We start from the raw sequence: 25,554 nt of genomic DNA on the forward strand, positions 1-25,554 counted from the left end.
CAAGACAGCAGGCCTCCACTGGCCATGCTCTGGGTCTGCGATGCAGTGAGAGCGCGAAAAGTGTTCGAATGCCTACAACACCTGGTATTCCGAGATGGTCTCCCATCACAGGTACTAACCAGGCCCAACCCTGCTTAGCTTCCGAGATCAGACAAGATCGGGCGCGCTAAGGGTGGTATGGCGTAGGCCACAGCAGGGCTTCCTTTACCTCCCCTTATCCTGCGCACAGGCTCCTTCCACCCGATGCCGCCTTTGTTGTTGCTGCTGCTGCTGCTGCTAGTGCTGGTTGCTTTTGTTCACTGCTGGAGCATGTGTCTTTCAGCCCGCCCGGTCCTTCTTGCTCAGTCTGTAGTGGCAGCGGCCTTTTAGGCGCCCCCTTTTCTTTTTGCCTCTTTCCTGCAGGCCGAGCCTGGGTCTGCCAACTTGTAGCTTCCTAGGTCTTTTAGGGGGAAAGCAAGCGAAGCCCTGTTGCCTCCAGTACTGTTAGGAACCAGTCTTGTCGGCGCGCATTACGTAATGCGGGCTAAAAGTGCTTGGGGCCCGCTGCTTGATTGGGCACATACACTTGCAAGCATCGCCCTTCTTTTGGATTGCTCAGCTGCTGGCGCAAATACGTCTCCCGTCTGCCCTGCCTTGCGGTCCTAGCATGTGCTTTAGAGGCTGTGCTGGTCGTTACGTGGTGCCCCGGCACTGCGTAGTAGTGGAGTATAGAAAGCCTTGCTTATGGCTTGCACTTAAATGTCACTTCTGCCTGCCATCCTGCAATGTATGTGTGGATAGATGGAAGTGAAATATCTGTACATTTCTCTTTTTTTGTTTTTTAAATGCTGCTTTTCTCTTGGACCGCGTCATATCCTATCACCAACCGCATTGATTTAGTTTTTTGTTGTTGCTGTGACCGACACTTTACCACCGTAACACTGACTTGTGCTTGCCCACTTCTCTCTATCCTGTATCACTCAAAGACATTGTATTGTTGCCTCGTTACTCGTGTCCAGAAACACGAGAGAAGGAAAAAGAAAAAGAAAGCGAGAGAGAAAGAAAGAAAGAAAGAAAGAAAGAAAGAAAGAAAGAAAGAAAGAAAAAAACGCCACACTGAAACGTAAAGCCAGAAAAGAAATGTGTGTTTAAAAAAAAAAAAAAAAAAAAAAAGAAATCCTCCGAATGAGTGAATGTGAAATTGCATAGCGTAGATCGCCCCCTGCTGGTAGGAGATCGAAAAAGCAAAAGCCTACAACACCTGGTATTCCCAGGCGGTCTCCCATCCAAGTACTAACCAGGCCCGACCCTGCTTAGCTTCCGAGATCAGACGAGATCGGGCGTGTTCAGGGTGGTATGGCCGTAGGCAGAAACTAGGCTCCTTTAACCTCCTCTTATTCTGTTCTTCAACACCCAGGCACCTACCTCCCTCCCAGCTTCTTCATTTGCTGCTCTTGCAACTCACTGCTCAAAGGGCCCACTGACAAATGCGCTTGACGCCTACTTCTTACTTCTATCCCTACACTCCTAAGTGACCTCCTTCCTTTACACTGCGCAGCTGCTGGCACTTAGGCGTCTCCTAGATCTGCTCGGAAATGCAATCCTAACCTCTGTCTCAGAGAAAGCTGGTGAGACTGCGCCGTGACGCACTTCGAAGCAACAGCGCACTGCAATAACTCTTGCTTCAACCCAAAATTGGCACGTGGCGTCTGCCTAGGATCCTTGCTCCTTGATCCTCTCTCTGCTTCGGACTGACAAGCTGCTGTCTGTTGTCACAGGGGTTTGTTGGCAACACAGGGGATGGTAGCCCTTTGAAAACCAATTTGCTAAAGATAGGCCACAAGTGCTGCTTTGGAAACGTTGCTCCACTACTCGGCTGTGCACACCGCTTGGCTACTTTAGCCTACAGCTAGCAGCCGCCTTTTCATTCCAGCGCTTTGGGGTGTAGAGTGAACCAGGCCCACGCTGCTGACAAAACATGCCCCACGCTGCTGACAAAACATGCCCCTCGGTGCTGTTCGGGAGCCCAATCTTTCTGTCCCTCTCCTCTCCCTCTTCAGCAAAAGGGCACAAGACAGCAGGCCTCCACTGGCCATGCTCTGGGTCTGCGATGCAGTGAGAGCGCGAAAAGTGTTCGAATGCCTACAACACCTGGTATTCCGAGATGGTCTCCCATCACAGGTACTAACCAGGCCCAACCCTGCTTAGCTTCCGAGATCAGACGAGATCGGGCGCGCTAAGGGTGGTATGGCGTAGGCCACAGCAGGGCTTCCTTTACCTCCCCTTATCCTGCGCACAGGCTCCTTCCACCCGATGCCGCCTTTGTTGTTGCTGCTGCTGCTGCTGCTAGTGCTGGTTGCTTTTGTTCACTGCTGGAGCATGTGTCTTTCAGCCCGCCCGGTCCTTCTTGCTCAGTCTGTAGTGGCAGCGGCCTTTTAGGCGCCCCCTTTTCTTTTTGCCTCTTTCCTGCAGGCCGAGCCTGGGTCTGCCAACTTGTAGCTTCCTAGGTCTTTTAGGGGGAAAGCAAGCGAAGCCCTGTTGCCTCCAGTACTGTTAGGAACCAGTCTTGTCGGCGCGCATTACGTAATGCGGGCTAAAAGTGCTTGGGGCCCGCTGCTTGATTGGGCACATACACTTGCAAGCATCGCCCTTCTTTTGGATTGCTCAGCTGCTGGCGCAAATACGTCTCCCGTCTGCCCTGCCTTGCGGTCCTAGCATGTGCTTTAGAGGCTGTGCTGGTCGTTACGTGGTGCCCCGGCACTGCGTAGTAGTGGAGTATAGAAAGCCTTGCTTATGGCTTGCACTTAAATGTCACTTCTGCCTGCCATCCTGCAATGTATGTGTGGATAGATGGAAGTGAAATATCTGTACATTTCTCTTTTTTTGTTTTTTAAATGCTGCTTTTCTCTTGGACCGCGTCATATCCTATCACCAACCGCATTGATTTAGTTTTTTGTTGTTGCTGTGACCGACACTTTACCACCGTAACACTGACTTGTGCTTGCCCACTTCTCTCTATCCTGTATCACTCAAAGACATTGTATTGTTGCCTCGTTACTCGTGTCCAGAAACACGAGAGAAGGAAAAAGAAAAAGAAAGCGAGAGAGAAAGAAAGAAAGAAAGAAAGAAAGAAAGAAAGAAAAAAACGCCACACTGAAACGTAAAGCCAGAAAAGAAATGTGTGTTTAAAAAAAAAAAAAAAAAAAAAAAAAAGAAATCCTCCGAATGAGTGAATGTGAAATTGCATAGCGTAGATCGCCCCCTGCTGGTAGGAGATCGAAAAAGCAAAAGCCTACAACACCTGGTATTCCCAGGCGGTCTCCCATCCAAGTACTAACCAGGCCCGACCCTGCTTAGCTTCCGAGATCAGACGAGATCGGGCGTGTTCAGGGTGGTATGGCCGTAGGCAGAAACTAGGCTCCTTTAACCTCCTCTTATTCTGTTCTTCAACACCCAGGCACCTACCTCCCTCCCTCCCTCCCTCCCTCCCTCCCAGCTTCTTCATTTGCTGCTCTTGCAACTCACTGCTCAAAGGGCCCACTGACAAATGCGCTTGACGCCTACTTCTTACTTCTATCCCTACACTCCTAAGTGACCTCCTTCCTTTACACTGCGCAGCTGCTGGCACTTAGGCCTCTCCTAGATCTGCTCGGAAATGCAATCCTAACCTCTGTCTCAGAGAAAGCTGGTGAGACTGCGCCGTGACGCACTTCGAAGCAACAGCGCACTGCAATAACTCTTGCTTCAACCCAAAATTGGCACGTGGCGTCTGCCTAGGATCCTTGCTCCTTGATCCTCTCTCCGCTTCGGACTGACAAGCTGCTGTCTGTTGTCACAGGGGTTTGTTGGCAACACAGGGGATGGTAGCCCTTTGAAAACCAATTTGCTAAAGATAGGCCACAAGTGCTGCTTTGGAAACGTTGCTCCACTACTCGGCTGTGCACACCGCTTGGCTACTTTAGCCTACAGCTAGCAGCGGCCTTTTCATTCCAGCGCTTTGGGGTGTAGAGTGAACCAGGCCCACGCTGCTGACAAAACATGCCCCACGCTGCTGACAAAACATGCCCCTCGGTGCTGTTCGGGAGCCCAATCTTTCTGTCCCTCTCCTCTCCCTCTTCAGCAAAAGGGCACAAGACAGCAGGCCTCCACTGGCCATGCTCTGGGTCTGCGATGCAGTGAGAGCGCGAAAAGTGTTCGAATGCCTACAACACCTGGTATTCCGAGATGGTCTCCCATCACAGGTACTAACCAGGCCCAACCCTGCTTAGCTTCCGAGATCAGACGAGATCGGGCGCGCTAAGGGTGGTATGGCGTAGGCCACAGCAGGGCTTCCTTTACCTCCCCTTATCCTGCGCACAGGCTCCTTCCACCCGATGCCGCCTTTGTTGTTGCTGCTGCTGCTGCTGCTAGTGCTGGTTGCTTTTGTTCACTGCTGGAGCATGTGTCTTTCAGCCCGCCCGGTCCTTCTTGCTCAGTCTGTAGTGGCAGCGGCCTTTTAGGCGCCCCCTTTTCTTTTTGCCTCTTTCCTGCAGGCCGAGCCTGGGTCTGCCAACTTGTAGCTTCCTAGGTCTTTTAGGGGGAAAGCAAGCGAAGCCCTGTTGCCTCCAGTACTGTTAGGAACCAGTCTTGTCGGCGCGCATTACGTAATGCGGGCTAAAAGTGCTTGGGGCCCGCTGCTTGATTGGGCACATACACTTGCAAGCATCGCCCTTCTTTTGGATTGCTCAGCTGCTGGCGCAAATACGTCTCCCGTCTGCCCTGCCTTGCGGTCCTAGCATGTGCTTTAGAGGCTGTGCTGGTCGTTACGTGGTGCCCCGGCACTGCGTAGTAGTGGAGTATAGAAAGCCTTGCTTATGGCTTGCACTTAAATGTCACTTCTGCCTGCCATCCTGCAATGTATGTGTGGATAGATGGAAGTGAAATATCTGTACATTTCTCTTTTTTTGTTTTTTAAATGCTGCTTTTCTCTTGGACCGCGTCATATCCTATCACCAACCGCATTGATTTAGTTTTTTGTTGTTGCTGTGACCGACACTTTACCACCGTAACACTGACTTGTGCTTGCCCACTTCTCTCTATCCTGTATCACTCAAAGACATTGTATTGTTGCCTCGTTACTCGTGTCCAGAAACACGAGAGAAGGAAAAAGAAAAAGAAAGCGAGAGAGAAAGAAAGAAAGAAAGAAAGAAAGAAAGAAAGAAAGAAAGAAAAAAACGCCACACTGAAACGTAAAGCCAGAAAAGAAATGTGTGTTAAAAAAAATAAAAAAATAAAAAAAAAAGAAATCCTCCGAATGAGTGAATGTGAAATTGCATAGCGTAGATCGCCCCCTGCTGGTAGGAGATCGAAAAAGCAAAAGCCTACAACACCTGGTATTCCCAGGCGGTCTCCCATCCAAGTACTAACCAGGCCCGACCCTGCTTAGCTTCCGAGATCAGACGAGATCGGGCGTGTTCAGGGTGGTATGGCCGTAGGCAGAAACTAGGCTCCTTTAACCTCCTCTTATTCTGTTCTTCAACACCCAGGCACCTACCTCCCTCCCTCCCTCCCTCCCAGCTTCTTCATTTGCTGCTCTTGCAACTCACTGCTCAAAGGGCCCACTGACAAATGCGCTTGACGCCTACTTCTTACTTCTATCCCTACACTCCTAAGTGACCTCCTTCCTTTACACTGCGCAGCTGCTGGCACTTAGGCCTCTCCTAGATCTGCTCGGAAATGCAATCCTAACCTCTGTCTCAGAGAAAGCTGGTGAGACTGCGCCGTGACGCACTTCGAAGCAACAGCGCACTGCAATAACTCTTGCTTCAACCCAAAATTGGCACGTGGCGTCTGCCTAGGATCCTTGCTCCTTGATCCTCTCTCCGCTTCGGACTGACAAGCTGCTGTCTGTTGTCACAGGGGTTTGTTGGCAACACAGGGGATGGTAGCCCTTTGAAAACCAATTTGCTAAAGATAGGCCACAAGTGCTGCTTTGGAAACGTTGCTCCACTACTCGGCTGTGCACACCGCTTGGCTACTTTAGCCTACAGCTAGCAGCGGCCTTTTCATTCCAGCGCTTTGGGGTGTAGAGTGAACCAGGCCCACGCTGCTGACAAAACATGCCCCACGCTGCTGACAAAACATGCCCCTCGGTGCTGTTCGGGAGCCCAATCTTTCTGTCCCTCTCCTCTCCCTCTTCAGCAAAAGGGCACAAGACAGCAGGCCTCCACTGGCCATGCTCTGGGTCTGCGATGCAGTGAGAGCGCGAAAAGTGTTCGAATGCCTACAACACCTGGTATTCCGAGATGGTCTCCCATCACAGGTACTAACCAGGCCCAACCCTGCTTAGCTTCCGAGATCAGACGAGATCGGGCGCGCTAAGGGTGGTATGGCGTAGGCCACAGCAGGGCTTCCTTTACCTCCCCTTATCCTGCGCACAGGCTCCTTCCACCCGATGCCGCCTTTGTTGTTGCTGCTGCTGCTGCTGCTAGTGCTGGTTGCTTTTGTTCACTGCTGGAGCATGTGTCTTTCAGCCCGCCCGGTCCTTCTTGCTCAGTCTGTAGTGGCAGCGGCCTTTTAGGCGCCCCCTTTTCTTTTTGCCTCTTTCCTGCAGGCCGAGCCTGGGTCTGCCAACTTGTAGCTTCCTAGGTCTTTTAGGGGGAAAGCAAGCGAAGCCCTGTTGCCTCCAGTACTGTTAGGAACCAGTCTTGTCGGCGCGCATTACGTAATGCGGGCTAAAAGTGCTTGGGGCCCGCTGCTTGATTGGGCACATACACTTGCAAGCATCGCCCTTCTTTTGGATTGCTCAGCTGCTGGCGCAAATACGTCTCCCGTCTGCCCTGCCTTGCGGTCCTAGCATGTGCTTTAGAGGCTGTGCTGGTCGTTACGTGGTGCCCCGGCACTGCGTAGTAGTGGAGTATAGAAAGCCTTGCTTATGGCTTGCACTTAAATGTCACTTCTGCCTGCCATCCTGCAATGTATGTGTGGATAGATGGAAGTGAAATATCTGTACATTTCTCTTTTTTTGTTTTTTAAATGCTGCTTTTCTCTTGGACCGCGTCATATCCTATCACCAACCGCATTGATTTAGTTTTTTGTTGTTGCTGTGACCGACACTTTACCACCGTAACACTGACTTGTGCTTGCCCACTTCTCTCTATCCTGTATCACTCAAAGACATTGTATTGTTGCCTCGTTACTCGTGTCCAGAAACACGAGAGAAGGAAAAAGAAAAAGAAAGCGAGAGAGAAAGAAAGAAAGAAAGAAAGAAAGAAAGAAAGAAAGAAAGAAAAAAACGCCACACTGAAACGTAAAGCCAGAAAAGAAATGTGTGTTAAAAAAAATAAAAAAATAAAAAAAAAAGAAATCCTCCGAATGAGTGAATGTGAAATTGCATAGCGTAGATCGCCCCCTGCTGGTAGGAGATCGAAAAAGCAAAAGCCTACAACACCTGGTATTCCCAGGCGGTCTCCCATCCAAGTACTAACCAGGCCCGACCCTGCTTAGCTTCCGAGATCAGACGAGATCGGGCGTGTTCAGGGTGGTATGGCCGTAGGCAGAAACTAGGCTCCTTTAACCTCCTCTTATTCTGTTCTTCAACACCCAGGCACCTACCTCCCTCCCTCCCTCCCTCCCAGCTTCTTCATTTGCTGCTCTTGCAACTCACTGCTCAAAGGGCCCACTGACAAATGCGCTTGACGCCTACTTCTTACTTCTATCCCTACACTCCTAAGTGACCTCCTTCCTTTACACTGCGCAGCTGCTGGCACTTAGGCCTCTCCTAGATCTGCTCGGAAATGCAATCCTAACCTCTGTCTCAGAGAAAGCTGGTGAGACTGCGCCGTGACGCACTTCGAAGCAACAGCGCACTGCAATAACTCTTGCTTCAACCCAAAATTGGCACGTGGCGTCTGCCTAGGATCCTTGCTCCTTGATCCTCTCTCCGCTTCGGACTGACAAGCTGCTGTCTGTTGTCACAGGGGTTTGTTGGCAACACAGGGGATGGTAGCCCTTTGAAAACCAATTTGCTAAAGATAGGCCACAAGTGCTGCTTTGGAAACGTTGCTCCACTACTCGGCTGTGCACACCGCTTGGCTACTTTAGCCTACAGCTAGCAGCGGCCTTTTCATTCCAGCGCTTTGGGGTGTAGAGTGAACCAGGCCCACGCTGCTGACAAAACATGCCCCACGCTGCTGACAAAACATGCCCCTCGGTGCTGTTCGGGAGCCCAATCTTTCTGTCCCTCTCCTCTCCCTCTTCAGCAAAAGGGCACAAGACAGCAGGCCTCCACTGGCCATGCTCTGGGTCTGCGATGCAGTGAGAGCGCGAAAAGTGTTTGAATGCCTACAACACCTGGTATTCCGAGATGGTCTCCCATCACAGGTACTAACCAGGCCCAACCCTGCTTAGCTTCCGAGATCAGACGAGATCGGGCGCGCTAAGGGTGGTATGGCGTAGGCCACAGCAGGGCTTCCTTTACCTCCCCTTATCCTGCGCACAGGCTCCTTCCACCCGATGCCGCCTTTGTTGTTGCTGCTGCTGCTGCTGCTAGTGCTGGTTGCTTTTGTTCACTGCTGGAGCATGTGTCTTTCAGCCCGCCCGGTCCTTCTTGCTCAGTCTGTAGTGGCAGCGGCCTTTTAGGCGCCCCCTTTTCTTTTTGCCTCTTTCCTGCAGGCCGAGCCTGGGTCTGCCAACTTGTAGCTTCCTAGGTCTTTTAGGGGGAAAGCAAGCGAAGCCCTGTTGCCTCCAGTACTGTTAGGAACCAGTCTTGTCGGCGCGCATTACGTAATGCGGGCTAAAAGTGCTTGGGGCCCGCTGCTTGATTGGGCACATACACTTGCAAGCATCGCCCTTCTTTTGGATTGCTCAGCTGCTGGCGCAAATACGTCTCCCGTCTGCCCTGCCTTGCGGTCCTAGCATGTGCTTTAGAGGCTGTGCTGGTCGTTACGTGGTGCCCCGGCACTGCGTAGTAGTGGAGTATAGAAAGCCTTGCTTATGGCTTGAACTTAAATGTCACTTCTGCCTGCCATCCTGCAATGTATGTGTGGATAGATGGAAGTGAAATATCTGTACATTTCTCTTTTTTTGTTTTTTAAATGCTGCTTTTCTCTTGGACCGCGTCATATCCTATCACCAACCGCATTGATTTAGTTTTTTGTTGTTGCTGTGACCGACACTTTACCACCGTAACACTGACTTGTGCTTGCCCACTTCTCTCTATCCTGTATCACTCAAAGACATTGTATTGTTGCCTCGTTACTCGTGTCCAGAAACACGAGAGAAGGAAAAAGAAAAAGAAAGCGAGAGAGAAAGAAAGAAAGAAAGAAAGAAAGAAAGAAAGAAAAAAACGCCACACTGAAACGTAAAGCCAGAAAAGAAATGTGTGTTTAAAAAAAAAAAAAAAAAAAAAAAAGAAATCCTCCGAATGAGTGAATGTGAAATTGCATAGCGTAGATCGCCCCCTGCTGGTAGGAGATCGAAAAAGCAAAAGCCTACAACACCTGGTATTCCCAGGCGGTCTCCCATCCAAGTACTAACCAGGCCCGACCCTGCTTAGCTTCCGAGATCAGACGAGATCGGGCGTGTTCAGGGTGGTATGGCCATAGGCAGAAACTAGGCTCCTTTAACCTCCTCTTATTCTGTTCTTCAACACCCAGGCACCTACCTCCCTCCCTCCCTCCCAGCTTCTTCATTTGCTGCTCTTGCAACTCACTGCTCAAAGGGCCCACTGACAAATGCGCTTGACGCCTACTTCTTACTTCTATCCCTACACTCCTAAGTGACCTCCTTCCTTTACACTGCGCAGCTGCTGGCACTTAGGCCTCTCCTAGATCTGCTCGGAAATGCAATCCTAACCTCTGTCTCAGAGAAAGCTGGTGAGACTGCGCCGTGACGCACTTCGAAGCAACAGCGCACTGCAATAACTCTTGCTTCAACCCAAAATTGGCACGTGGCGTCTGCCTAGGATCCTTGCTCCTTGATCCTCTCTCCGCTTCGGACTGACAAGCTGCTGTCTGTTGTCACAGGGGTTTGTTGGCAACACAGGGGATGGTAGCCCTTTGAAAACCAATTTGCTAAAGATAGGCCACAAGTGCTGCTTTGGAAACGTTGCTCCACTACTCGGCTGTGCACACCGCTTGGCTACTTTAGCCTACAGCTAGCAGCGGCCTTTTCATTCCAGCGCTTTGGGGTGTAGAGTGAACCAGGCCCACGCTGCTGACAAAACATGCCCCACGCTGCTGACAAAACATGCCCCTCGGTGCTGTTCGGGAGCCCAATCTTTCTGTCCCTCTCCTCTCCCTCTTCAGCAAAAGGGCACAAGACAGCAGGCCTCCACTGGCCATGCTCTGGGTCTGCGATGCAGTGAGAGCGCGAAAAGTGTTCGAATGCCTACAACACCTGGTATTCCGAGATGGTCTCCCATCACAGGTACTAACCAGGCCCAACCCTGCTTAGCTTCCGAGATCAGACGAGATCGGGCGCGCTAAGGGTGGTATGGCGTAGGCCACAGCAGGGCTTCCTTTACCTCCCCTTATCCTGCGCACAGGCTCCTTCCACCCGATGCCGCCTTTGTTGTTGCTGCTGCTGCTGCTGCTAGTGCTGGTTGCTTTTGTTCACTGCTGGAGCATGTGTCTTTCAGCCCGCCCGGTCCTTCTTGCTCAGTCTGTAGTGGCAGCGGCCTTTTAGGCACCCCCTTTTCTTTTTGCCTCTTTCCTGCAGGCCGAGCCTGGGTCTGCCAACTTGTAGCTTCCTAGGTCTTTTAGGGGGAAAGCAAGCGAAGCCCTGTTGCCTCCAGTACTGTTAGGAACCAGTCTTGTCGGCGCGCATTACGTAATGCGGGCTAAAAGTGCTTGGGGCCCGCTGCTTGATTGGGCACATACACTTGCAAGCATCGCCCTTCTTTTGGATTGCTCAGCTGCTGGCGCAAATACGTCTCCCGTCTGCCCTGCCTTGCGGTCCTAGCATGTGCTTTAGAGGCTGTGCTGGTCGTTACGTGGTGCCCCGGCACTGCGTAGTAGTGGAGTATAGAAAGCCTTGCTTATGGCTTGAACTTAAATGTCACTTCTGCCTGCCATCCTGCAATGTATGTGTGGATAGATGGAAGTGAAATATCTGTACATTTCTCTTTTTTTGTTTTTTAAATGCTGCTTTTCTCTTGGACCGCGTCATATCCTATCACCAACCGCATTGATTTAGTTTTTTGTTGTTGCTGTGACCGACACTTTACCACCGTAACACTGACTTGTGCTTGCCCACTTCTCTCTATCCTGTATCACTCAAAGACATTGTATTGTTGCCTCGTTACTCGTGTCCAGAAACACGAGAGAAGGAAAAAGAAAAAGAAAGCGAGAGAGAAAGAAAGAAAGAAAGAAAGAAAGAAAGAAAGAAAGAAAGAAAAAAACGCCACACTGAAACGTAAAGCCAGAAAAGAAATGTGTGTTAAAAAAAAAAAAAAAAAAAAAAAAAAAAGAAATCCTCCGAATGAGTGAATGTGAAATTGCATAGCGTAGATCGCCCCCTGCTGGTAGGAGATCGAAAAAGCAAAAGCCTACAACACCTGGTATTCCCAGGCGGTCTCCCATCCAAGTACTAACCAGGCCCGACCCTGCTTAGCTTCCGAGATCAGACGAGATCAGGCGTGTTCAGGGTGGTATGGCCGTAGGCAGAAACTAGGCTCCTTTAACCTCCTCTTATTCTGTTCTTCAACACCCAGGCACCTACCTCCCTCCCAGCTTCTTCATTTGCTGCTCTTGCAACTCACTGCTCAAAGGGCCCACTGACAAATGCGCTTGACGCCTACTTCTTACTTCTATCCCTACACTCCTAAGTGACCTCCTTCCTTTACACTGCGCAGCTGCTGGCACTTAGGCCTCTCCTAGATCTGCTCGGAAATGCAATCCTAACCTCTGTCTCAGAGAAAGCTGGTGAGACTGCGCCGTGACGCACTTCGAAGCAACAGCGCACTGCAATAACTCTTGCTTCAACCCAAAATTGGCACGTGGCGTCTGCCTAGGATCCTTGCTCCTTGATCCTCTCTCCGCTTCGGACTGACAAGCTGCTGTCTGTTGTCACAGGGGTTTGTTGGCAACACAGGGGATGGTAGCCCTTTGAAAACCAATTTGCTAAAGATAGGCCACAAGTGCTGCTTTGGAAACGTTGCTCCACTACTCGGCTGTGCACACCGCTTGGCTACTTTAGCCTACAGCTAGCAGCGGCCTTTTCATTCCAGCGCTTTGGGGTGTAGAGTGAACCAGGCCCACGCTGCTGACAAAACATGCCCCACGCTGCTGACAAAACATGCCCCTCGGTGCTGTTCGGGAGCCCAATCTTTCTGTCCCTCTCCTCTCCCTCTTCAGCAAAAGGGCACAAGACAGCAGGCCTCCACTGGCCATGCTCTGGGTCTGCGATGCAGTGAGAGCGCGAAAAGTGTTCGAATGCCTACAACACCTGGTATTCCGAGATGGTCTCCCATCACAGGTACTAACCAGGCCCAACCCTGCTTAGCTTCCGAGATCAGGCGCGCTAAGGGTGGTATGGCGTAGGCCACAGCAGGGCTTCCTTTACCTCCCCTTATCCTGCGCACAGGCTCCTTCCACCCGATGCCGCCTTTGTTGTTGCTGCTGCTGCTGCTGCTAGTGCTGGTTGCTTTTGTTCACTGCTGGAGCATGTGTCTTTCAGCCCGCCCGGTCCTTCTTGCTCAGTCTGTAGTGGCAGCGGCCTTTTAGGCGCCCCCTTTTCTTTTTGCCTCTTTCCTGCAGGCCGAGCCTGGGTCTGCCAACTTGTAGCTTCCTAGGTCTTTTAGGGGGAAAGCAAGCGAAGCCCTGTTGCCTCCAGTACTGTTAGGAACCAGTCTTGTCGGCGCGCATTACGTAATGCGGGCTAAAAGTGCTTGGGGCCCGCTGCTTGATTGGGCACATACACTTGCAAGCATCGCCCTTCTTTTGGATTGCTCAGCTGCTGGCGCAAATACGTCTCCCGTCTGCCCTGCCTTGCGGTCCTAGCATGTGCTTTAGAGGCTGTGCTGGTCGTTACGTGGTGCCCCGGCACTGCATAGTAGTGGAGTATAGAAAGCCTTGCTTATGGCTTGCACTTAAATGTCACTTCTGCCTGCCATCCTGCAATGTATGTGTGGATAGATGGAAGTGAAATATCTGTACATTTCTCTTTTTTTGTTTTTTAAATGCTGCTTTTCTCTTGGACCGCGTCATATCCTATCACCAACCGCATTGATTTAGTTTTTTGTTGTTGCTGTGACCGACACTTTACCACCGTAACACTGACTTGTGCTTGCCCACTTCTCTCTATCCTGTATCACTCAAAGACATTGTATTGTTGCCTCGTTACTCGTGTCCAGAAACACGAGAGAAGGAAAAAGAAAAAGAAAGCGAGAGAGAAAGAAAGAAAGAAAGAAAGAAAGAAAGAAAGAAAAAAACGCCACACTGAAACGTAAAGCCAGAAAAGAAATGTGTGTTAAAAAAAAAAAAAAAAAAAAAAAAAAAAAAGAAATCCTCCGAATGAGTGAATGTGAAATTGCATAGCGTAGATCGCCCCCTGCTGGTAGGAGATCGAAAAAGCAAAAGCCTACAACACCTGGTATTCCCAGGCGGTCTCCCATCCAAGTACTAACCAGGCCCGACCCTGCTTAGCTTCCGAGATCAGGCGTGTTCAGGGTGGTATGGCCGTAGGCAGAAACTAGGCTCCTTTAACCTCCTCTTATTCTGTTCTTCAACACCCAGGCACCTACCTCCCTCCCTCCCTCCCTCCCTCCCAGCTTCTTCATTTGCTGCTCTTGCAACTCACTGCTCAAAGGGCCCACTGACAAATGCGCTTGACGCCTACTTCTTACTTCTATCCCTACACTCCTAAGTGACCTCCTTCCTTTACACTGCGCAGCTGCTGGCACTTAGGCCTCTCCTAGATCTGCTCGGAAATGCAATCCTAACCTCTGTCTCAGAGAAAGCTGGTGAGACTGCGCCGTGACGCACTTCGAAGCAACAGCGCACTGCAATAACTCTTGCTTCAACCCAAAATTGGCACGTGGCGTCTGCCTAGGATCCTTGCTCCTTGATCCTCTCTCCGCTTCGGACTGACAAGCTGCTGTCTGTTGTCACAGGGGTTTGTTGGCAACACAGGGGATGGTAGCCCTTTGAAAACCAATTTGCTAAAGATAGGCCACAAGTGCTGCTTTGGAAACGTTGCTCCACTACTCGGCTGTGCACACCGCTTGGCTACTTTAGCCTACAGCTAGCAGCGGCCTTTTCATTCCAGCGCTTTGGGGTGTAGAGTGAACCAGGCCCACGCTGCTGACAAAACATGCCCCACGCTGCTGACAAAACATGCCCCTCGGTGCTGTTCGGGAGCCCAATCTTTCTGTCCCTCTCCTCTCCCTCTTCAGCAAAAGGGCACAAGACAGCAGGCCTCCACTGGCCATGCTCTGGGTCTGCGATGCAGTGAGAGCGCGAAAAGTGTTCGAATGCCTACAACACCTGGTATTCCGAGATGGTCTCCCATCACAGGTACTAACCAGGCCCAACCCTGCTTAGCTTCCGAGATCAGACGAGATCGGGCGCGCTAAGGGTGGTATGGCGTAGGCCACAGCAGGGCTTCCTTTACCTCCCCTTATCCTGCGCACAGGCTCCTTCCACCCGATGCCGCCTTTGTTGTTGCTGCTGCTGCTGCTGCTAGTGCTGGTTGCTTTTGTTCACTGCTGGAGCATGTGTCTTTCAGCCCGCCCGGTCCTTCTTGCTCAGTCTGTAGTGGCAGCGGCCTTTTAGGCGCCCCCTTTTCTTTTTGCCTCTTTCCTGCAGGCCGAGCCTGGGTCTGCCAACTTGTAGCTTCCTAGGTCTTTTAGGGGGAAAGCAAGCGAAGCCCTGTTGCCTCCAGTACTGTTAGGAACCAGTCTTGTCGGCGCGCATTACGTAATGCGGGCTAAAAGTGCTTGGGGCCCGCTGCTTGATTGGGCACATACACTTGCAAGCATCGCCCTTCTTTTGGATTGCTCAGCTGCTGGCGCAAATACGTCTCCCGTCTGCCCTGCCTTGCGGTCCTAGCATGTGCTTTAGAGGCTGTGCTGGTCGTTACGTGGTGCCCCGGCACTGCGTAGTAGTGGAGTATAGAAAGCCTTGCTTATGGCTTGAACTTAAATGTCACTTCTGCCTGCCATCCTGCAATGTATGTGTGGATAGATGGAAGTGAAATATCTGTACATTTCTCTTTTTTTGTTTTTTAAATGCTGCTTTTCTCTTGGACCGCGTCATATCCTATCACCAACCGCATTGATTTAGTTTTTTGTTGTTGCTGTGACCGACACTTTACCACCGTAACACTGACTTGTGCTTGCCCACTTCTCTCTATCCTGTATCACTCAAAGACATTGTATTGTTGCCTCGTTACTCGTGTCCAGAAACACGAGAGAAGGAAAAAGAAAAAGAAAGCGAGAAAGAAAGAAAGAAAGAAAGAAAGAAAGAAAGAAAGAAAGAAAAAAACGCCACACTGAAACGTAAAGCCAGAAAAGAAATGTGTGTTAAAAAAAAAAAAAAAAAAAAAAAAAAAAGAAATCCTCCGAATGAGTGAATGTGAAATTGCATAGCGTAGATCGCCCCCTGCTGGTAGGAGATCGAAAAAGCAAAAGCCTACAACACCTGGTATTCCCAGGCGGTCTCCCATCCAAGTACTAACCAGGCCCGACCCTGCTTAGCTTCCGAGATCAGACGAGATCGGGCGTGTTCAGGGTGGTATGGCCGTAGGCAGAAACTAGGCTCCTTTAACCTCCTCTTATTCTGTTCTTCAACACCCAGGCACCTACCTCCCTCCCAGCTTCTTCATTTGCTGCTCTTGCAACTCACTGCTCAAAGGGCCCACTGACAAATGCGCTTGACGCCTACTTCTTACTTCTATCCCTACACTCCTAAGTGACCTCCTTCCTTTACACTGCGCAGCTGCTGGCACTTAGGCCTCTCCTAGATCTGCTCGGAAATGCAATCCTAACCTCTGTCTCAGAGAAAGCTGGTGAGACTGCGCCGTGACGCACTTCGAAGCAACAGCGCACTGCAATAACTCTTGCTTCAACCCAAAATTGGCACGTGGCGTCTGCCTAGGATCCTTGCTCCTTGATCCTCTCTCCGCTTCGGACTGACAAGCTGCTGTCTGTTGTCACAGGGGTTTGTTGGCAACACAGGGGATGGTAGCCCTTTGAAAACCAATTTGCTAAAGATAGGCCACAAGTGCTGCTTTGGAAACGTTGCTCCACTACTCGGCTGTGCACACCGCTTGGCTACTTTAGCCTACAGCTAGCAGCGGCCTTTTCATTCCAGCGCTTTGGGGTGTAGAGTGAACCAGGCCCACGCTGCTGACAAAACATGCCCCACGCTGCTGACAAAACATGCCCCTCGGTGCTGTTCGGGAGCCCAATCTTTCTGTCCCTCTCCTCTCCCTCTTCAGCAAAAGGGCACAAGACAGCAGGCCTCCACTGGCCATGCTCTGGGTCTGCGATGCAGTGAGAGCGCGAAAAGTGTTCGAATGCCTACAACACCTGGTATTCCGAGATGGTCTCCCATCACAGGTACTAACCAGGCCCAACCCTGCTTAGCTTCCGAGATCAGACGAGATCGGGCGCGCTAAGGGTGGTATGGCGTAGGCCACAGCAGGGCTTCCTTTACCTCCCCTTATCCTGCGCACAGGCTCCTTCCACCCGATGCCGCCTTTGTTGTTGCTGCTGCTGCTGCTGCTAGTGCTGGTTGCTTTTGTTCACTGCTGGAGCATGTGTCTTTCAGCCCGCCCGGTCCTTCTTGCTCAGTCTGTAGTGGCAGCGGCCTTTTAGGCGCCCCCTTTTCTTTTTGCCTCTTTCCTGCAGGCCGAGCCTGGGTCTGCCAACTTGTAGCTTCCTAGGTCTTTTAGGGGGAAAGCAAGCGAAGCCCTGTTGCCTCCAGTACTGTTAGGAACCAGTCTTGTCGGCGCGCATTACGTAATGCGGGCTAAAAGTGCTTGGGGCCCGCTGCTTGATTGGGCACATACACTTGCAAGCATCGCCCTTCTTTTGGATTGCTCAGCTGCTGGCGCAAATACGTCTCCCGTCTGCCCTGCCTTGCGGTCCTAGCATGTGCTTTAGAGGCTGTGCTGGTCGTTACGTGGTGCCCCGGCACTGCATAGTAGTGGAGTATAGAAAGCCTTGCTTATGGCTTGCACTTAAATGTCACTTCTGCCTGCCATCCTGCAATGTATGTGTGGATAGATGGAAGTGAAATATCTGTACATTTCTCTTTTTTTGTTTTTTAAATGCTGCTTTTCTCTTGGACCGCGTCATATCCTATCACCAACCGCATTGATTTAGTTTTTTGTTGTTGCTGTGACCGACACTTTACCACCGTAACACTGACTTGTGCTTGCCCACTTCTCTCTATCCTGTATCACTCAAAGACATTGTATTGTTGCCTCGTTACTCGTGTCCAGAAACACGAGAGAAGGAAAAAGAAAAAGAAAGCGAGAGAGAAAGAAAGAAAGAAAGAAAGAAAGAAAGAAAAAAACGCCACACTGAAACGTAAAGCCAGAAAAGAAATGTGTGTTTAAAAAAAAAAAAAAAAAAAAAAAAAGAAATCCTCCGAATGAGTGAATGTGAAATTGCATAGCGTAGATCGCCCCCTGCTGGTAGGAGATCGAAAAAGCAAAAGCCTACAACACCTGGTATTCCCAGGCGGTCTCCCATCCAAGTACTAACCAGGCCCGACCCTGCTTAGCTTCCGAGATCAGGCGTGTTCAGGGTGGTATGGCCGTAGGCAGAAACTAGGCTCCTTTAACCTCCTCTTATTCTGTTCTTCAACACCCAGGCACCTACCTCCCTCCCTCCCTCCCTCCCTCCCAGCTTCTTCATTTGCTGCTCTTGCAACTCACTGCTCAAAGGGCCCACTGACAAATGCGCTTGACGCCTACTTCTTACTTCTATCCCTACACTCCTAAGTGACCTCCTTCCTTTACACTGCGCAGCTGCTGGCACTTAGGCCTCTCCTAGATCTGCTCGGAAATGCAATCCTAACCTCTGTCTCAGAGAAAGCTGGTGAGACTGCGCCGTGACGCACTTCGAAGCAACAGCGCACTGCAATAACTCTTGCTTCAACCCAAAATTGGCACGTGGCGTCTGCCTAGGATCCTTGCTCCTTGATCCTCTCTCCGCTTCGGACTGACAAGCTGCTGTCTGTTGTCACAGGGGTTTGTTGGCAACACAGGGGATGGTAGCCCTTTGAAAACCAATTTGCTAAAGATAGGCCACAAGTGCTGCTTTGGAAACGTTGCTCCACTACTCGGCTGTGCACACCGCTTGGCTACTTTAGCCTACAGCTAGCAGCGGCCTTTTCATTCCAGCGCTTTGGGGTGTAGAGTGAACCAGGCCCACGCTGCTGACAAAACATGCCCCACGCTGCTGACAAAACATGCCCCTCGGTGCTGTTCGGGAGCCCAATCTTTCTGTCCCTCTCCTCTCCCTCTTCAGCAAAAGGGCACAAGACAGCAGGCCTCCACTGGCCATGCTCTGGGTCTGCGATGCAGTGAGAGCGCGAAAAGTGTTCGAATGCCTACAACACCTGGTATTCCGAGATGGTCTCCCATCACAGGTACTAACCAGGCCCAACCCTGCTTAGCTTCCGAGATCAGACGAGATCGGGCGCGCTAAGGGTGGTATGGCGTAGGCCACAGCAGGGCTTCCTTTACCTCCCCTTATCCTGCGCACAGGCTCCTTCCACCCGATGCCGCCTTTGTTGTTGCTGCTGCTGCTGCTGCTAGTGCTGGTTGCTTTTGTTCACTGCTGGAGCATGTGTCTTTCAGCCCGCCCGGTCCTTCTTGCTCAGTCTGTAGTGGCAGCGGCCTTTTAGGCGCCCCCTTTTCTTTTTGCCTCTTTCCTGCAGGCCGAGCCTGGGTCTGCCAACTTGTAGCTTCCTAGGTCTTTTAGGGGGAAAGCAAGCGAAGCCCTGTTGCCTCCAGTACTGTTAGGAACCAGTCTTGTCGGCGCGCATTACGTAATGCGGGCTAAAAGTGCTTGGGGCCCGCTGCTTGATTGGGCACATACACTTGCAAGCATCGCCCTTCTTTTGGATTGCTCAGCTGCTGGCGCAAATACGTCTCCCGTCTGCCCTGCCTTGCGGTCCTAGCATGTGCTTTAGAGGCTGTGCTGGTCGTTACGTGGTGCCCCGGCACTGCGTAGTAGTGGAGTATAGAAAGCCTTGCTTATGGCTTGAACTTAAATGTCACTTCTGCCTGCCATCCTGCAATGTATGTGTGGATAGATGGAAGTGAAATATCTGTACATTTCTCTTTTTTTGTTTTTTAAATGCTGCTTTTCTCTTGGACCGCGTCATATCCTATCACCAACCGCATTGATTTAGTTTTTTGTTGTTGCTGTGACCGACACTTTACCACCGTAACACTGACTTGTGCTTGCCCACTTCTCTCTATCCTGTATCACTCAAAGACATTGTATTGTTGCCTCGTTACTCGTGTCCAGAAACACGAGAGAAGGAAAAAGAAAAAGAAAGCGAGAGAGAAAGAAAGAAAGAAAGAAAGAAAGAAAGAAAAAAACGCCACACTGAAACGTAAAGCCAGAAAAGAAATGTGTGTTTAAAAAAAAAAAAAAAAAAAAAAAGAAATCCTCCGAATGAGTGAATGTGAAATTGCATAGCGTAGATCGCCCCCTGCTGGTAGGAGATCGAAAAAGCAAAAGCCTACAACACCTGGTATTCCCAGGCGGTCTCCCATCCAAGTACTAACCAGGCCCGACCCTGCTTAGCTTCCGAGATCAGGCGTGTTCAGGGTGGTATGGCCGTAGGCAGAAACTAGGCTCCTTTAACCTCCTCTTATTCTGTTCTTCAACACCCAGGCACCTACCTCCCTCCCAGCTTCTTCATTTGCTGCTCTTGCAACTCACTGCTCAAAGGGCCCACTGACAAATGCGCTTGACGCCTACTTCTTACTTCTATCCCTACACTCCTAAGTGACCTCCTTCCTTTACACTGCGCAGCTGCTGGCACTTAGGCCTCTCCTAGATCTGCTCGGAAATGCAATCCTAACCTCTGTCTCAGAGAAAGCTGGTGAGACTGCGCCGTGACGCACTTCGAAGCAACAGCGCACTGCAATAACTCTTGCTTCAACCCAAAATTGGCACGTGGCGTCTGCCTAGGATCCTTGCTCCTTGATCCTCTCTCCGCTTCGGACTGACAAGCTGCTGTCTGTTGTCACAGGGGTTTGTTGGCAACACAGGGGATGGTAGCCCTTTGAAAACCAATTTGCTAAAGATAGGCCACAAGTGCTGCTTTGGAAACGTTGCTCCACTACTCGGCTGTGCACACCGCTTGGCTACTTTAGCCTACAGCTAGCAGCGGCCTTTTCATTCCAGCGCTTTGGGGTGTAGAGTGAACCAGGCCCACGCTGCTGACAAAACATGCCCCACGCTGCTGACAAAACATGCCCCTCGGTGCTGTTCGGGAGCCCAATCTTTCTGTCCCTCTCCTCTCCCTCTTCAGCAAAAGGGCACAAGACAGCAGGCCTCCACTGGCCATGCTCTGGGTCTGCGATGCAGTGAGAGCGCGAAAAGTGTTCGAATGCCTACAACACCTGGTATTCCGAGATGGTCTCCCATCACAGGTACTAACCAGGCCCAACCCTGCTTAGCTTCCGAGATCAGACGAGATCGGGCGCGCTAAGGGTGGTATGGCGTAGGCCACAGCAGGGCTTCCTTTACCTCCCCTTATCCTGCGCACAGGCTCCTTCCACCCGATGCCGCCTTTGTTGTTGCTGCTGCTGCTGCTGCTAGTGCTGGTTGCTTTTGTTCACTGCTGGAGCATGTGTCTTTCAGCCCGCCCGGTCCTTCTTGCTCAGTCTGTAGTGGCAGCGGCCTTTTAGGCACCCCCTTTTCTTTTTGCCTCTTTCCTGCAGGCCGAGCCTGGGTCTGCCAACTTGTAGCTTCCTAGGTCTTTTAGGGGGAAAGCAAGCGAAGCCCTGTTGCCTCCAGTACTGTTAGGAACCAGTCTTGTCGGCGCGCATTACGTAATGCGGGCTAAAAGTGCTTGGGGCCCGCTGCTTGATTGGGCACATACACTTGCAAGCATCGCCCTTCTTTTGGATTGCTCAGCTGCTGGCGCAAATACGTCTCCCGTCTGCCCTGCCTTGCGGTCCTAGCATGTGCTTTAGAGGCTGTGCTGGTCGTTACGTGGTGCCCCGGCACTGCGTAGTAGTGGAGTATAGAAAGCCTTGCTTATGGCTTGAACTTAAATGTCACTTCTGCCTGCCATCCTGCAATGTATGTGTGGATAGATGGAAGTGAAATATCTGTACATTTCTCTTTTTTTGTTTTTTAAATGCTGCTTTTCTCTTGGACCGCGTCATATCCTATCACCAACCGCATTGATTTAGTTTTTTGTTGTTGCTGTGACCGACACTTTACCACCGTAACACTGACTTGTGCTTGCCCACTTCTCTCTATCCTGTATCACTCAAAGACATTGTATTGTTGCCTCGTTACTCGTGTCCAGAAACACGAGAGAAGGAAAAAGAAAAAGAAAGCGAGAGAGAAAGAAAGAAAGAAAGAAAGAAAGAAAGAAAGAAAGAAAGAAAAAAACGCCACACTGAAACGTAAAGCCAGAAAAGAAATGTGTGTTAAAAAAAAAAAAAAAAAAAAAAAAAAAAGAAATCCTCCGAATGAGTGAATGTGAAATTGCATAGCGTAGATCGCCCCCTGCTGGTAGGAGATCGAAAAAGCAAAAGCCTACAACACCTGGTATTCCCAGGCGGTCTCCCATCCAAGTACTAACCAGGCCCGACCCTGCTTAGCTTCCGAGATCAGACGAGATCGGGCGTGTTCAGGGTGGCATGGCCGTAGGCAGAAACTAGGCTCCTTTAACCTCCTCTTATTCTGTTCTTCAACACCCAGGCACCTACCTCCCTCCCAGCTTCTTCATTTGCTGCTCTTGCAACTCACTGCTCAAAGGGCCCACTGACAAATGCGCTTGACGCCTACTTCTTACTTCTATCCCTACACTCCTAAGTGACCTCCTTCCTTTACACTGCGCAGCTGCTGGCACTTAGGCCTCTCCTAGATCTGCTCGGAAATGCAATCCTAACCTCTGTCTCAGAGAAAGCTGGTGAGACTGCGCCGTGACGCACTTCGAAGCAACAGCGCACTGCAATAACTCTTGCTTCAACCCAAAATTGGCACGTGGCGTCTGCCTAGGATCCTTGCTCCTTGATCCTCTCTCCGCTTCGGACTGACAAGCTGCTGTCTGTTGTCACAGGGGTTTGTTGGCAACACAGGGGATGGTAGCCCTTTGAAAACCAATTTGCTAAAGATAGGCCACAAGTGCTGCTTTGGAAACGTTGCTCCACTACTCGGCTGTGCACACCGCTTGGCTACTTTAGCCTACAGCTAGCAGCGGCCTTTTCATTCCAGCGCTTTGGGGTGTAGAGTGAACCAGGCCCACGCTGCTGACAAAACATGCCCCACGCTGCTGACAAAACATGCCCCTCGGTGCTGTTCGGGAGCCCAATCTTTCTGTCCCTCTCCTCTCCCTCTTCAGCAAAAGGGCACAAGACAGCAGGCCTCCACTGGCCATGCTCTGGGTCTGCGATGCAGTGAGAGCGCGAAAAGTGTTTGAATGCCTACAACACCTGGTATTCCGAGATGGTCTCCCATCACAGGTACTAACAGGCCCAACCCTGCTTAGCTTCCGAGATCAGACGAGATCGGGCGCGCTAAGGGTGGTATGGCGTAGGCCACAGCAGGGCTTCCTTTACCTCCCCTTATCCTGCGCACAGGCTCCTTCCACCCGATGCCGCCTTTGTTGTTGCTGCTGCTGCTGCTGCTAGTGCTGGTTGCTTTTGTTCACTGCTGGAGCATGTGTCTTTCAGCCCGCCCGGTCCTTCTTGCTCAGTCTGTAGTGGCAGCGGCCTTTTAGGCGCCCCCTTTTCTTTTTGCCTCTTTCCTGCAGGCCGAGCCTGGGTCTGCCAACTTGTAGCTTCCTAGGTCTTTTAGGGGGAAAGCAAGCGAAGCCCTGTTGCCTCCAGTACTGTTAGGAACCAGTCTTGTCGGCGCGCATTACGTAATGCGGGCTAAAAGTGCTTGGGGCCCGCTGCTTGATTGGGCACATACACTTGCAAGCATCGCCCTTCTTTTGGATTGCTCAGCTGCTGGCGCAAATACGTCTCCCGTCTGCCCTGCCTTGCGGTCCTAGCATGTGCTTTAGAGGCTGTGCTGGTCGTTACGTGGTGCCCCGGCACTGCGTAGTAGTGGAGTATAGAAAGCCTTGCTTATGGCTTGAACTTAAATGTCACTTCTGCCTGCCATCCTGCAATGTATGTGTGGATAGATGGAAGTGAAATATCTGTACATTTCTCTTTTTTTGTTTTTTAAATGCTGCTTTTCTCTTGGACCGCGTCATATCCTATCACCAACCGCATTGATTTAGTTTTTTGTTGTTGCTGTGACCGACACTTTACCACCGTAACACTGACTTGTGCTTGCCCACTTCTCTCTATCCTGTATCACTCAAAGACATTGTATTGTTGCCTCGTTACTCGTGTCCAGAAACACGAGAGAAGGAAAAAGAAAAAGAAAGCGAGAGAGAAAGAAAGAAAGAAAGAAAGAAAGAAAGAAAAAAACGCCACACTGAAACGTAAAGCCAGAAAAGAAATGTGTGTTTAAAAAAAAAAAAAAAAAAAAAAAAAGAAATCCTCCGAATGAGTGAATGTGAAATTGCATAGCGTAGATCGCCCCCTGCTGGTAGGAGATCGAAAAAGCAAAAGCCTACAACACCTGGTATTCCCAGGCGGTCTCCCATCCAAGTACTAACCAGGCCCGACCCTGCTTAGCTTCCGAGATCAGGCGTGTTCAGGGTGGTATGGCCGTAGGCAGAAACTAGGCTCCTTTAACCTCCTCTTATTCTGTTCTTCAACACCCAGGCACCTACCTCCCTCCCAGCTTCTTCATTTGCTGCTCTTGCAACTCACTGCTCAAAGGGCCCACTGACAAATGCGCTTGACGCCTACTTCTTACTTCTATCCCTACACTCCTAAGTGACCTCCTTCCTTTACACTGCGCAGCTGCTGGCACTTAGGCCTCTCCTAGATCTGCTCGGAAATGCAATCCTAACCTCTGTCTCAGAGAAAGCTGGTGAGACTGCGCCGTGACGCACTTCGAAGCAACAGCGCACTGCAATAACTCTTGCTTCAACCCAAAATTGGCACGTGGCGTCTGCCTAGGATCCTTGCTCCTTGATCCTCTCTCCGCTTCGGACTGACAAGCTGCTGTCTGTTGTCACAGGGGTTTGTTGGCAACACAGGGGATGGTAGCCCTTTGAAAACCAATTTGCTAAAGATAGGCCACAAGTGCTGCTTTGGAAACGTTGCTCCACTACTCGGCTGTGCACACCGCTTGGCTACTTTAGCCTACAGCTAGCAGCGGCCTTTTCATTCCAGCGCTTTGGGGTGTAGAGTGAACCAGGCCCACGCTGCTGACAAAACATGCCCCACGCTGCTGACAAAACATGCCCCTCGGTGCTGTTCGGGAGCCTAATCTTTCTGTCCCTCTCCTCTCCCTCTTCAGCAAAAGGGCACAAGACAGCAGGCCTCCACTGGCCATGCTCTGGGTCTGCGATGCAGTGAGAGCGCGAAAAGTGTTCGAATGCCTACAACACCTGGTATTCCGAGATGGTCTCCCATCACAGGTACTAACCAGGCCCAACCCTGCTTAGCTTCCGAGATCAGACGAGATCGGGCGCGCTAAGGGTGGTATGGCGTAGGCCACAGCAGGGCTTCCTTTACCTCCCCTTATCCTGCGCACAGGCTCCTTCCACCCGATGCCGCCTTTGTTGTTGCTGCTGCTGCTGCTGCTAGTGCTGGTTGCTTTTGTTCACTGCTGGAGCATGTGTCTTTCAGCCCGCCCGGTCCTTCTTGCTCAGTCTGTAGTGGCAGCGGCCTTTTAGGCGCCCCCTTTTCTTTTTGCCTCTTTCCTGCAGGCCGAGCCTGGGTCTGCCAACTTGTAGCTTCCTAGGTCTTTTAGGGGGAAAGCAAGCGAAGCCCTGTTGCCTCCAGTACTGTTAGGAACCAGTCTTGTCGGCGCGCATTACGTAATGCGGGCTAAAAGTGCTTGGGGCCCGCTGCTTGATTGGGCACATACACTTGCAAGCATCGCCCTTCTTTTGGATTGCTCAGCTGCTGGCGCAAATACGTCTCCCGTCTGCCCTGCCTTGCGGTCCTAGCATGTGCTTTAGAGGCTGTGCTGGTCGTTACGTGGTGCCCCGGCACTGCGTAGTAGTGGAGTATAGAAAGCCTTGCTTATGGCTTGCACTTAAATGTCACTTCTGCCTGCCATCCTGCAATGTATGTGTGGATAGATGGAAGTGAAATATCTGTACATTTCTCTTTTTTTGTTTTTTAAATGCTGCTTTTCTCTTGGACCGCGTCATATCCTATCACCAACCGCATTGATTTAGTTTTTTGTTGTTGCTGTGACCGACACTTTACCACCGTAACACTGACTTGTGCTTGCCCACTTCTCTCTATCCTGTATCACTCAAAGACATTGTATTGTTGCCTCGTTACTCGTGTCCAGAAACACGAGAG

At 50.9% G+C, this 25,554-nt stretch overlaps 8 non-coding genes and 17 pseudogenes across 8 annotated transcripts; all 25 read right to left on the reverse strand.

The window, feature by feature from the left end:
* Window positions 1-69: 69 nt before the first annotated feature.
* Window positions 70-188, reverse strand: LOC134578782 (5S ribosomal RNA; annotated as a pseudogene).
* Window positions 189-1,228: 1,040 nt separating this feature from the next.
* On the reverse strand, window positions 1,229-1,347 carry LOC134579143 (5S ribosomal RNA). The gene has a single exon (XR_010086159.1). It is a non-coding gene; the product is annotated as a 5S ribosomal RNA (ribosomal RNA).
* A 771-nt stretch (window positions 1,348-2,118) lies between these two features.
* Window positions 2,119-2,237, reverse strand: LOC134577947 (5S ribosomal RNA; annotated as a pseudogene).
* Window positions 2,238-3,268: 1,031 nt separating this feature from the next.
* LOC134579152 (5S ribosomal RNA) lies at window positions 3,269-3,387 on the reverse strand. The gene has a single exon (XR_010086161.1). It is a non-coding gene; the product is annotated as a 5S ribosomal RNA (ribosomal RNA).
* Window positions 3,388-4,178: 791 nt separating this feature from the next.
* On the reverse strand, window positions 4,179-4,297 carry LOC134577951 (5S ribosomal RNA; annotated as a pseudogene).
* A 1,039-nt stretch (window positions 4,298-5,336) lies between these two features.
* On the reverse strand, window positions 5,337-5,455 carry LOC134579185 (5S ribosomal RNA). The gene has a single exon (XR_010086165.1). It is a non-coding gene; the product is annotated as a 5S ribosomal RNA (ribosomal RNA).
* Window positions 5,456-6,238: 783 nt separating this feature from the next.
* On the reverse strand, window positions 6,239-6,357 carry LOC134577957 (5S ribosomal RNA; annotated as a pseudogene).
* A 1,039-nt stretch (window positions 6,358-7,396) lies between these two features.
* LOC134579249 (5S ribosomal RNA) lies at window positions 7,397-7,515 on the reverse strand. Its single transcript, XR_010086178.1, has one exon. It is a non-coding gene; the product is annotated as a 5S ribosomal RNA (ribosomal RNA).
* Window positions 7,516-8,298: 783 nt separating this feature from the next.
* Window positions 8,299-8,417, reverse strand: LOC134577960 (5S ribosomal RNA; annotated as a pseudogene).
* A 1,029-nt stretch (window positions 8,418-9,446) lies between these two features.
* Window positions 9,447-9,565, reverse strand: LOC134577320 (5S ribosomal RNA). Its single transcript, XR_010085984.1, has one exon. It is a non-coding gene; the product is annotated as a 5S ribosomal RNA (ribosomal RNA).
* Window positions 9,566-10,344: 779 nt separating this feature from the next.
* Window positions 10,345-10,463, reverse strand: LOC134577964 (5S ribosomal RNA; annotated as a pseudogene).
* A 1,040-nt stretch (window positions 10,464-11,503) lies between these two features.
* LOC134577383 (5S ribosomal RNA) lies at window positions 11,504-11,622 on the reverse strand. The gene has a single exon (XR_010085997.1). It is a non-coding gene; the product is annotated as a 5S ribosomal RNA (ribosomal RNA).
* A 771-nt stretch (window positions 11,623-12,393) lies between these two features.
* On the reverse strand, window positions 12,394-12,502 carry LOC134579094 (5S ribosomal RNA; annotated as a pseudogene).
* Window positions 12,503-13,536: 1,034 nt separating this feature from the next.
* On the reverse strand, window positions 13,537-13,645 carry LOC134577604 (5S ribosomal RNA; annotated as a pseudogene).
* A 787-nt stretch (window positions 13,646-14,432) lies between these two features.
* Window positions 14,433-14,551, reverse strand: LOC134577971 (5S ribosomal RNA; annotated as a pseudogene).
* A 1,036-nt stretch (window positions 14,552-15,587) lies between these two features.
* LOC134579306 (5S ribosomal RNA) lies at window positions 15,588-15,706 on the reverse strand. Its single transcript, XR_010086190.1, has one exon. It is a non-coding gene; the product is annotated as a 5S ribosomal RNA (ribosomal RNA).
* A 771-nt stretch (window positions 15,707-16,477) lies between these two features.
* Window positions 16,478-16,596, reverse strand: LOC134577978 (5S ribosomal RNA; annotated as a pseudogene).
* Window positions 16,597-17,622: 1,026 nt separating this feature from the next.
* Window positions 17,623-17,731, reverse strand: LOC134577606 (5S ribosomal RNA; annotated as a pseudogene).
* A 787-nt stretch (window positions 17,732-18,518) lies between these two features.
* Window positions 18,519-18,637, reverse strand: LOC134577984 (5S ribosomal RNA; annotated as a pseudogene).
* A 1,024-nt stretch (window positions 18,638-19,661) lies between these two features.
* Window positions 19,662-19,770, reverse strand: LOC134577612 (5S ribosomal RNA; annotated as a pseudogene).
* A 771-nt stretch (window positions 19,771-20,541) lies between these two features.
* LOC134577998 (5S ribosomal RNA) lies at window positions 20,542-20,660 on the reverse strand (annotated as a pseudogene).
* A 1,040-nt stretch (window positions 20,661-21,700) lies between these two features.
* LOC134577366 (5S ribosomal RNA) lies at window positions 21,701-21,819 on the reverse strand. The gene has a single exon (XR_010085993.1). It is a non-coding gene; the product is annotated as a 5S ribosomal RNA (ribosomal RNA).
* Window positions 21,820-22,590: 771 nt separating this feature from the next.
* Window positions 22,591-22,708, reverse strand: LOC134579006 (5S ribosomal RNA; annotated as a pseudogene).
* A 1,026-nt stretch (window positions 22,709-23,734) lies between these two features.
* On the reverse strand, window positions 23,735-23,843 carry LOC134577615 (5S ribosomal RNA; annotated as a pseudogene).
* A 771-nt stretch (window positions 23,844-24,614) lies between these two features.
* LOC134578005 (5S ribosomal RNA) lies at window positions 24,615-24,733 on the reverse strand (annotated as a pseudogene).
* Between the last annotated feature and the right edge of the window lie 821 nt (window positions 24,734-25,554).

Source organism: Pelobates fuscus, chromosome 1, assembly GCF_036172605.1.
Source record: "Pelobates fuscus isolate aPelFus1 chromosome 1, aPelFus1.pri, whole genome shotgun sequence".
Lineage (NCBI taxonomy): Eukaryota > Metazoa > Chordata > Amphibia > Anura > Pelobatidae > Pelobates > Pelobates fuscus.